This window comes from Beta vulgaris, chromosome 2, assembly GCF_026745355.1.
Source record: "Beta vulgaris subsp. vulgaris cultivar EL10 chromosome 2, EL10.2, whole genome shotgun sequence".
NCBI lineage: Eukaryota > Viridiplantae > Streptophyta > Magnoliopsida > Caryophyllales > Amaranthaceae > Beta > Beta vulgaris.
The window spans coordinates 16,639,525-16,650,788 of NC_079203.1; the positions used below are offsets into that span (position 1 = coordinate 16,639,525).

The following is an 11,264-nucleotide window of genomic DNA, read 5'->3' on the forward strand; positions in this document are numbered from 1 at the left end:
GAGAATTTTGAGTAACACTTGAGAAAGTGAAACATTAGCATTGGAAAGTGTTACCTTAGAGAATAGGTAGCACGGGCAGATGTTTCACTTATAAAAGTGTTACATATGACCTAAAGCAACACTTTTAGGCCTTTAAGTAACACTTTTGGGGTGATACTTTAGGCCAATTATGCACTAGTGTATCAAATAAAAGACACTAGAGTTAAGGTTACTAGTATGAATAAGAATAGCCAATGAATGCTAACGCGATTGTGATGTACGAAGATGATTATGCAAGGTTTAGTTTCCCTCTAAATTACTTGAGTCCTCTCTCGAGTGGTCCTCAAGAATAATCACTTAATCAATCAACTAAATCCTCTCTCGAATGGTCTTTAGTCAATTGATTAAGAGATTCAATACGTTCGGAAAATCCCTAATGAAGGATCCCCTTAATTTCCATCCAATATCTTGGCATAGAAATTAAGTTGATTTTTGGGGATGATAAAAGAGTTCAAAATTCGATAGGAACATTTGAAATCAAAATACCAAAGTATAAATGCGATCAATATCTATCCTAGGGTTTCAAAACACCAAGATCAATGCATAAACTTCTCTAAACATCACAATCACATCAACATCATATTTAAAACCCTAATTCATACTTTCACCCTAACCCTAGATTATGAAACTACTCACTAATCATGGAGTTAAAGCAATTAAACAATGAATCTATGACTAATCTAAGGCAAAACATGATTAAGTGATGATTAAACTAATGGAAATCGTAATTAATAAACTAAGAGAATGAAGATCTAAAATAATCTAAGAACAAAAACGAACACCAAAAGAATGAAAAAAAAACTGAAACTTTGAATTAAGATGAACGAAAAGTACCTTCAATATCAATGGAATCACCAACTATGATCACTAATCTCAATTACCAATGAAAACTAAAGTGTTTACTCTCTAATACAAAACCCTAAAATATTGTGTGAAAGATAGAATGAAAGCGTAACTCTAAAACTAAAACAAAACTCGTTTAATGAAGTGAGGGATTTTTTCCGGACTCGCATGGTGTGGGCGCACCATGCAAAGGTGCGGGCGCACCACATGTCAGGTGCGGGCGCACCTATGTCTTCTGTCTTAACTGAAATCTTCCGTCATAATTTGCGGGTGCACAGGTAGCTGGTGCGGGCGCACCAGACTCAGGTGCGGGCGCACCATGTGCTGGGTGCAGGCGCACCTGTGTTTTGTCTTTTTCTCCCAATTTGGCTGTGGTGCGGGCGCACCAGTGATATGTGCGGGCGCACCTACGTGTGCGGGGGAACTCTAGGCGCACCTCATGGCCTCTCACATCCTCTACCTTGTTTCTTTAAGCCATGCCTCGCATTACTCGGCCCCGAAAAGGGTCATACCTGCAATCAAAACACGAGCAAACACTGTGAAAGCATATGTGCTAGAAATTCGATCAAAATAGATCGAAAAACTAGCAAAATGTCACTATGATCAAGTATGATCAAGTGAATGAAATAGAAGGGAAAAGTAAGGAGAACGAGGGAATAAGGGGGGGGGGGGAAGGGAACCAAAACAAGCCAAAAGGAAGCCATAAAGTGCGTTAAGAATGAGAATAAAGGAAAGAAGAAGAAAAGGAGAATAAAAAGAAGAGGGAAACATGCAACAAACTAACCTATATGCTCTAAATGCAAGGTTACAAGCATGACATGCAAGCTAAATGAGTTCATAGCAAGATTTAGGAGACCAACCAAACACGAGAGGAAAGATGATTAGGAAGCACAAGAGTGACTCTAAGGTCTCAATCCATCGATCAACCGAGTCTATTTGAAAGAAGGCTTTCCAAGAGTGATTTCTCACTCTTCTCCACTTCCAAGACCCAAGTTTGACTCCTCCCTCGGGATGCTCAACCATAATTGCTCGCCTCGACCACGTTTTGATGACCCTCATCATGACTTACACAAAATCTCGCCCACCACTACTAAATAGATCAAGTCCAATCTAGAAGTCAAAAGGGACTTTGTTAAGGTTGTAACGGGGCTAGGTTAGGGGTGTGGATTATATTCTAGGAATGTGGTACAAAAAGGGTAAGTGGAGTACAAACTAGGGGTAAATACTCCCCCAAGCTATTCCTAACACCATTCTCAATTAAAGAAATCTCACACATAACCTTGAATTTCACTTGTTTCTTTTTCACTTTGTGAACTTTTTCATTTTTCTCATCAATTTGATCTTTCTTTCTTTTCATTTTCAATAATAAACCAAATCAAACAATAAGATCTTTTTTTTTTGTCTTTCTTTTTCACAATTTTTTTTTTTTTTTTTTTTTTTTTTTTTTTTTATATTTTTACTTTTGTGATTATACAAGCACAATAACTCACTTTCAACCAAGACTTAGTACCATAACAACTCAACTCAACACAAATTAGATATGCACTCCACTTTGGGGAAAGTTTGGTTATGACTCATTATGTGGGTTAAGCAAAAAAAAAAAAAAGGATAGAAAGGCTCAGATGGGTTGAGAAGCGGATATTATGCAGGTATTCAAGCTTTTGGTTTTGTAGCTCCTATTACTAGCAAAAGAAACGCCCTAAATCATTCTTCTAGAGGCTCGTTCTTGTGTAATCTTGGGGAGCTAAAATGCAAGTCACAAGTTAGGTGATCAATGGTGAGGGTTGTGAGTGAGTCTTACGAGGTTCTTGGCCCTCCTTCGGGATTCGTCGCACAAGCGGCAAGGCAATCCATTCATCCAACTCGCCTAATTTCAAAGAGACTATACCAAAAGTTATCGTTTTCAAGAGACGCTTAAAGTCACAATAGGGCTCCCAAAATCATCAAGTCTAATATAAGGAAGGTCTTCTAATCAAGCCATGAACACTTTTAGCCACAAATCATGCATGCAACCAAGCTAACCTAAATGCAGAAAAAAGAAGGAAAAGAATAAAAGAGGAATTTTTTTTTTTTGTATATGCAAAGCAAAACAAAACTACCAAAGCAAAGCTGTACAGGTGAAGAGAAGTCAGCAGGGGTGGGGGAAGTCAAAACCAACAGATAGGAACAATCACCAAAAGATACCGAAAACCAATGAGACCCCTAAAATCTAACCATCGATGACCCCAAAACTCCCAAAGATATAGACATACATGCAAGTCCCCCAAGCTTAAGCAAAACTCCGCGCTCGGAGTTGCAAAAAGGAGGGAGAGGGAGGGGGTCATGAAAAGCTCCTAATAATTCCCACCATTACCCCCATCGGGAGGGGGGTAAGGAGGGAAATACCGACCAGAGTACCCATCAGGATAGTAAGATGGGTAGTGGGGATAAGGACGGAAAGAAGGTTCCTCAAACGGTCCTTCTTGAGGGTCGAAAGAAGGAGGATAGTGGGGATGGTTAGGGAAGGGAGGCTCATGTCCGGAGCGGACATTGGCGAGGTGAGAGCGCCAAGCCACCCTAGACAGATGGTCAAGGTCGTTGCGGATACCGGCAAGAGTAGCAGTAACCGCACGGTGATTGGCCTCCTAAGAGGCCTACATCTGGGCTATGGCCGCCATGACATAGCCCATGTCGAAGGATTGAGAGGAGGAAGCTTCGGCCACCTCACTCTCAGGAATGCGGTGGTCGGGCCTCAGACCTCTCGAAACGCGTGGAATGCGCTCCGTAGGGGTGGACTCAGGGACAGCCCGTGGGATGTCATGGGAAAGGGGAACCCGCCAACGGTTTTCACAGTTAGCGGGGAGGTCCCAGATGAAGTCGGGCCCTATAAAACAGTAAGGTCGCCCCCTCACAAGGCAGATGCAGTTTTCCTTGTTATAATTACGCAGAAATTTCATCTGCTGCAGACTCGCACCATCCAATATGTTGGACTAACCAACAGTAGGCACGCTAGCTTTCAAGCGAGCCAGGTCATCGTCCAACTCGAGGTAGGACGCTAGTTGGGTGACCATTCCACCACAAAGGATCTCCCCAGTCACCGTAGTGCCCCCCCGAATCTCCTGTAGTCGGTTAAGGAGGAGCGCAGCAAAGTTAGTTCGGGCACTATGGTGGGCTCCGTAAGTGGCCAACCAAAGAACCATCAGCTCGTCCTTCCTCAATTGTCCTACTTCCTGTTTAGGAAAGATGGTGTAAACCAACATCCTATGGAAGTAACGGAGAGCAAGATGTATGATCTCCGATGCTTTGGACGAGTTCGTCCGAAACGGAGTCGTGCCGTTGGTGATCTTAGCCCACCATTCTTGCTCATTGTATCCCTGCCAGATGGTGCCCAAAGGGGCATCACAGGGAGCTTGAGAATCCATCCCGAATGCCTCACAGAATTCGTCGAAGGAGAGTGCTGTAGCTTAATTAAACATACGAAATTGAATAGCTAGAACACCCGTGCCCGCCTCCTTACTTATGTTCAACGTACTCAAGAATTCGAGAGTGAGTTGATCATAAGTAGGTGCATGGACGTCAAGAAAGTCCGATAACCCAACATTACCTGCCATCTCCCTTATCATCGATTCGATGTTAAGGTAGTTGCAGGTAGAGTAGTCATAGAACTTTGTGGGACGAAACGTGCGCTCAGAAAGTTGTTGAAAAATTTGTTTATGAGCGGCATTGGGAAGTTTCACAGCATAGAGGGGAGGGGGATTAGAGCTGGACGAGGGTCCTTGTGAAGAGGACCCGGTCTTTGCTCTCTTAGACCTAGAGGAGGCTTCACCACTACTTCTTCCCATGGTGGTAAAAATCTTGTTTTGCAAAAAGGGAAGGATGAGTGATGATCTGCTGCAATGACACACCACAAAATGGACTCTCGACACAAAGAAACACACAAAAAGAAAAATAAAAAACTAATCCTAAAATCTACCAGCTAGCCAATCCACAATTAGTAGCAACCAAGTTGCTAACAAGCAAGAATATCACCACACAAAGAGACTTTCAAGACACTTGCACCAAACCAACCACAATTATGCACAAGAATCAACAACACCTAGAAATGCATGCAATGTAGTTCTCAAAAAGTCAGAATATGATGAATTTATCACAAACCACATAAAATTGCACTTGTTCACCACATCATCAAACACAAATATGAGCAAAGTTCATGAATAATCAAAAAAATTAAGGAAAACAAGCATGCAATCTAAAAGAAAACACAATAGAAGTCCAAATTACTAGATTATTGATGAAAAAACAAGGGTAGAAGAGAGTTACCAAATCCTTGCAAAACCCCAATTTTTGTGCCCTTGAATGTTGTAGAGAGGAAGGTGATGAAGATTCCGGTGAGAATTGCCGTTGAAAGTCGCCGGAAAATAGTAGTGGTGGCTGGATCTAGAGAGGAGGAAGAGAGAGAAAGTGAGTGAGTGTGAGAAGCTTTTCGAAAATATGAGGAAGAATGAGTGAGGAGGGCCGAAATTTTTTACAAAACTTCAGTTTTTTTTGCCCAGCCGGGTTGGTGCGGGCAAACCTCCTCTTGGTGCGGGCGCACCAATCGAAAAAAGAATTTCTGAACACGTTTGGTGCGGGCGCACCTATACGAGGTGCGGGCGCACCAAAGTCTTCTGTTTTTTTACAAAAACAATCGACAGATTTGGTGCGGGCGCACCTTGTGTCGGTGCGGGCGCACCATTTTTTTTTGAAAAAAAAATTTATAAGGTGCGGGCGCACATTGACTAGGTGCGGGAGCACCAAAGTCTTATTTTTTTTTTCTGAAGAACATGTTAAAAATCTGGTGCGGCCGCACCTTGTCGAGGTGCGGACGCACCAAATTTTTTTTCGAAACTTTTCCTCAAGTGCGGGGGCACCTTTATGAGGTGCGGAGCACCTAACCTTCTGTCTTTTTGAAAAAAATGTATTAGAGAGAGGTGCGGGCGCACCTATAAGATGTGCGAGCACACCAGTCAAAAAAATTCGAAAAAGTTTTAGGCTGGTGCGGGCGCACTTCTATAAGGTGCGGGAGCACCTAACCCGTGTGTTTTTTTACATCCTTCTTTTCCAAACCACTCATTTCACGCAACTTTTCATAAAAACTCAGATATCCCAGTGTAGCTCTCATGACTAACTGATAAATTAAAAGTCTAACTAACAAATAAGAGAAAAATAAAAGAAAGGAAAGAAAAGAAACTGGTTGCCTCCCGTGTAGCGCTTGGTTTAAGTCATTAGCTTGACTAAAAAGGATACATCCATCATAAGAGTCGCTCAGGTGAGCGAAGAATCAAGCAACCAATGGAACCAACGGCATGAGAATCATGGTAGAGCTTCAATCTTTGACCGTTCACCCAAAATGAACCGTTCTCACCCATAACTTCATAAGCTCCGTATGGAGTAGTCTTCAACACGGAAAAGGACCCGACCACTTGGACTTTAACTTTCCGGGGAAAAGTTTAGTCTTGAGTTGAACAATCAAGACTTTGTCCCCAACCCGGATTCTCGTTGTTGAATCCGGTGATCATGCCATTTCTTCGTTTGCTCTTTGTATAGTCTAGAACTCTCATACGCGTCAAAACGAAGTTCTTCCATCTCAACTAGCCTTTCTTTTCGAGCTTCTCCCGCCAAGTGAAGATCTATGTTGAGCTCCTTAACTACCCACCAAGCCTTGTGCTCTAGCTCAACCGGCAAATGACATGCCTTGCCATACACAAGGCGATAGGGAGTGGTGCCTATAGGTGTCTTGAAAGCCGTGCGAAGAGCCCAAAGGCATCATCAAGCTTCAAAGACCAATCCTTTCGTGTCCTATTGACCACTCTCTCAAGGATGTTCTTGACCTCTCGATTCGAGACCTCAACTTGGCCTTGGGTTTGGGGTGATAAGGAAGACCTACTTTGTGATTCACCCCGTATTTCTTCAATAGAGCTTCTAATTGCTTTTTGGCGAAGTGTGAACCGCCATCACTGATCAACACACGGGGCACCCCAAATCGAGGGAAGATGATCTTCTTCAAGAGCTTGGTCACTACCTTATGGTCATTGGTAGGAGAGGCAATGGCTTCAACCCATTTGTCACGTAGTCGACCGCAACAAGAATGTACACATTCCCACAGGAAGGAACGAATGGACCCATAAAGTCGACTCCCCAGACATCAAACGGCTCAACCTCAAGAATGTTCTGTTGAGGCATTTCTTGTCGCTTTGTGATGCCACCACTCCTTTGACATCTATCACAAGCCACCACAAATTCCCGGGCATCCTTTTGCAATGTTGGCCAGAACATACCACATTGGAGCACCTTAGCAACAGTTTTGCTTGCTCCACCGTGCCTCCACATGCCAAAGTATGGCAATGATCAAAACGAGGCATCTCATGATTAGGCACACACCTCCTAAACACTCCATCAGACACTTCTTAAAAAGGAGCGGGTCATCCCATAGAACCTGAAACTCTTTAAAAACCGCTTCCTTTGTTGGGAATAAAACCATGAGGCTCAATCCCACAAGCCAAATAATTGCATAATCGCGAACCATGGAACCTCATTTTCAGAATGGCGAACAATGCTTCTTCTCTCAAATCTTCCTCGATAGGAATCTCCTCCAGATTATCAAGAGGGAGGCGAGAAAGAGGTCAGCTACCACATTCTCCGTCCCCTTCTTCTCTTTCATCTCAAAATCAAACTCCTGAAGAAGCAACACCCACCTAATGAGCCTAGGCTTGCATCCTTCTTACTCATCAAATACCGGACCGCAGAATGATCCGTATACACCACCGCCTTATTACATGTCAAGTAGGAACGAAACTTGTCAAAAGCAAAGACCACGGCCAACATTTCCTTCTCCGTAGTTGCATAGTTCCGTTGAGCATCATCCAGAGTCCTACTTGCATAGGCTATCACATGAAGCCTCCCTTCCTTGCGTTGCCCAAGAACAACTCCCACTGAAAAGTCACTAGCATCGCACATTAGTTCAAAAGGCAAGCTCCAATCCGGAGCTTGCACAATGGGGGCAGAAGTAAGGGCTTTTTAAGAGTTTCAAAAGCCTTAATACAAGACTCATCAAACTCAAAATCAACATCTTTTGAAGTAGATTCGTCAATGGTTTGGCTATTTGAGAGAAATCCTTGATGAAACGCGGTAAAAACCAGCATGTCCAAGGAAAGCACGAACTCCCGTCACCGAGTTCGGTGGCGGAAGCTTCTCAATAACCGAAACCTTTGCCGGATCTACTCAATACCCTTTTTCGACACTTTATGCCCAAGACAATGCCTTCCTCGACCATAAAGTGACACTTCTCCCAATTCAGACAAGGTTCGTCTCTTGACACCTTTTTAACACACATTCAAGATTAACCAGACATGTGTCAAAAGACGAACCACACACCTAAAGTCGTCCATGAAACTTCAATGGAATCTTCTAGCATGTCAGAGAAGATTGCTGTCATACACCTTTGAAAAGTGGATGGGGCATTACACAAACCAAAGGGCATCCTTCGATATGCAAATGTCCCATACGGACAAGTAAAGGTATTTTTCTCTTGGTCATCCGGATGAATGGGGATTTGAAAGAATCCGGAATAACCATCGAGGAAATAGAAGTGTGAATGACGAGCAAGCAAGCCTCTCCAACATTTGGTCAATGAAGGGAAGGGGGAAATGATCTTTGCGGGTGGATTTGTTCAGTTTTCTGTAATCAATACAGACTCTCCACCCAGTGGTCCTAGTTGAGATTGTTTCTCCTTTCTCATTCTCAACTATAGTCATGCCTCCTTTTTTTGGAACCACGTGAATCGGGCTCACCCACTTGCTATCTGAGATAGCATAGATGATTCCCGCGTCACGTAGTTTCAAGATCTCCTTTTTCACAACCTCTTTGAGGTTGGGATTGAGCCTTCTCTGATGCTCGATGGAGGAGGCATTACTATCGATGAGATGGATACGATGCATAGCAAGAGAAGGGCTTATCCCCTTAAGGTCATCAATCGAATACCCAATGACATCTTTATATTTTTGCAAAATTCCAATCAGTTTTGATATAGAAATGTCATCAAGACTCGAATTGACAATAACAGGATAAGTACATGCATCATCAAGAAAAACATATCTAAGAGAGGAGGGAAGGGGTTTGAACTCTACCTTGGGAGGAGGCTTAGAACACTCCTCTTTATCAGTGGATGATGTAGCTAGAACCTCAAACGCCTCATCTTGTGTTTCCTCTTCCATGTCCAAGCTAAGGGTGTCGGGAAGAGTAGCATACAACACTCCTCTTTATCCACACTCATGGCGTCCTCTACCTCATCTTCCACTAGGCTTACCCGGCAAATTTCTTCCATCATAGGTCTCTTCATGTCTTAGAGAACTCAAACACCACCCGCTCATTAGCTACCTCAACCGTGATTGTGTCGTTTTTGCAGTTTATCACGGCACCCAAGTCTTTAGAGCTTCTCTTCCCAGAATAAGAGGAGTCTCAGGATCTTCCTCCATATCCATCACCACAAAGTCGCATGGTACAAACACATGCCCAACTTGAATCGGTATATCCTCCAACTCACCACAGGGACTCTCACAGTGCGGTCCGCCAATTGAATCGTTTTGCGCGTAGGATGAAGAGGAAATTTAGGTGCTTTGCAATAGAAAGGGGCATCAAATTGACACTTGCTCCAGATCGGCCAGTGCACCCTTAGGCTCTAATCACCTATCTTCACCGGCAAGGTGAAACTCCCGGGATCTCTTTGCTTCTTGGGCATAGTTCGTTGCACAAGAGCACTCACTTGGTAAGGTAGGGAGATAAGCTCATCTTCAAGTTTTCGCTTATTGGAGAGGATCTCTTTCAAGAACTTAGCATAAGCTGGCATTTGAGACATAGCCTCAAGGAATGGATGTTGATTTGCAGGCTCTTCATCACATTAGAAATTTAGTGAACTTGTCACTCAACTTTCTCTCTACCAACCTATGAGGATAGGGAACCGGAGGCACATAGTTTGGTTGGTGGAGGTGATGGCAATGGTTTTTGTCACCAACTTGAACATGTGACTCATCTTCTCCTCAATTCTTCTTTCTCTTTCCTCAGCTCCATCCTCCTTCTCAACAACCTCAGCTTCTTCATCCTTCTCTAACTCCCCATTGGCATCTTAGGACCCGCATACTGTTCCCGACCTCAAATGAATGGCTTTGGCTTGATGGAGGTTGGGGTTAGGATGGGTTGGCCTGGAAGTTGATTTGTGGGGGTGAGGGATTCTTTCTCAGCTACTTGGGCAATTTGGGTTTCAAGCATTTTGTTGTGGGCTTGTAGCTCTTGAAACCTTTGCTCATGGTTTTGGAGAATTTGGTTCATGGATTGGAGTTGTTGGAGAATTTGGAGAGAGGTTGGATCGGAAGATGGTGTAGGTTCGGGATTTTGTTTGGGGAAAGGAAGATTGGAGGGAGGTTTTGGGTTGTTGGTCCTTTGATGTGGAGCTTGGTAGTGTTGGACCCTTGTGAGGAGGAACCACCTTGGTTATAGTTTTGGTTTTGGTTATACCCTTGCGCAAACCCTTGGTTGTGAGCTTGGTTGTACCCTTGTTGAGGTTGATTCCATCCTTGTTGAGGTTGGTTGAATCCTTGGGTGTAGTTTTGTTGAGGTTGTCTCCAACCTCCTTGTTGATTGTTCCTATACCCTTGGTTTCCTTGATACCCATCTCCTCTTGAATTATTGCCGCCACATGCTCCGAATGGGTACCTCCACAATAAGAAGTATCATGGTTAGTACCACCACAAATATCACAAGAAAAAGAGTTTACCTGTGAAGGAGTAGACGATGCAAGATTGATCTTGGAGAGCTTCTTGTCGAGTTGGTCCATCTTGCTTGAATTTGATCCATGGGGTCAATTTCAAACTTTCCGCTCTTCTTAGGTTGAGCACCTCTTCGTCTTCCACCCCATGAGTAGTTCTTGATCACTCCTCAATTGTGGACTCAAGTTGTTCTTGCGGGATCTTAGATAGTTGACCTCCGCTCCAGCATCAAGTTGGCCCGTGAAATCGGATCAAGACCATCATAGAAAATCGCATGAGTAGATTCTTGTTGAACTCATGGTGTGGGCATGAACGGATCATCTCCTTGAACCGCTCCCAAGCTTCGGCAAGTGTCTCATCGTTCTCTTGCTCAAATGAGGAGATCTTCCTCCTTATGTCCGCAGTCTTCCACTCCGGGAAGTATTTCTTCAAGAAGCCATTGTGACTTCTTCCCATGTAGTGAGGGAATTAGCAGGCAAGCTCTTGAGCCATGACTTTGCTTTTCCGGTAAGAGAGGACCGGAACAAGTGCATCTTGATGTAGTCAGGAGAGACATCATTGTGTTATCATGGCACAGATCTCAAGAAACCTGTCGAGATGGTC

At 43.7% G+C, this 11,264-nt stretch overlaps 1 non-coding gene across 1 annotated transcript; it reads left to right on the top strand.

Moving 5' to 3' along the window:
* Positions 1–10,953: 10,953 nt before the first annotated feature.
* On the top strand, positions 10,954–11,060 carry LOC125495312 (small nucleolar RNA R71). The gene has a single exon (XR_007271952.2). It is a non-coding gene; the product is annotated as a small nucleolar RNA R71 (small nucleolar RNA).
* The last annotated feature ends 204 nt before the right edge of the window (positions 11,061–11,264 follow it).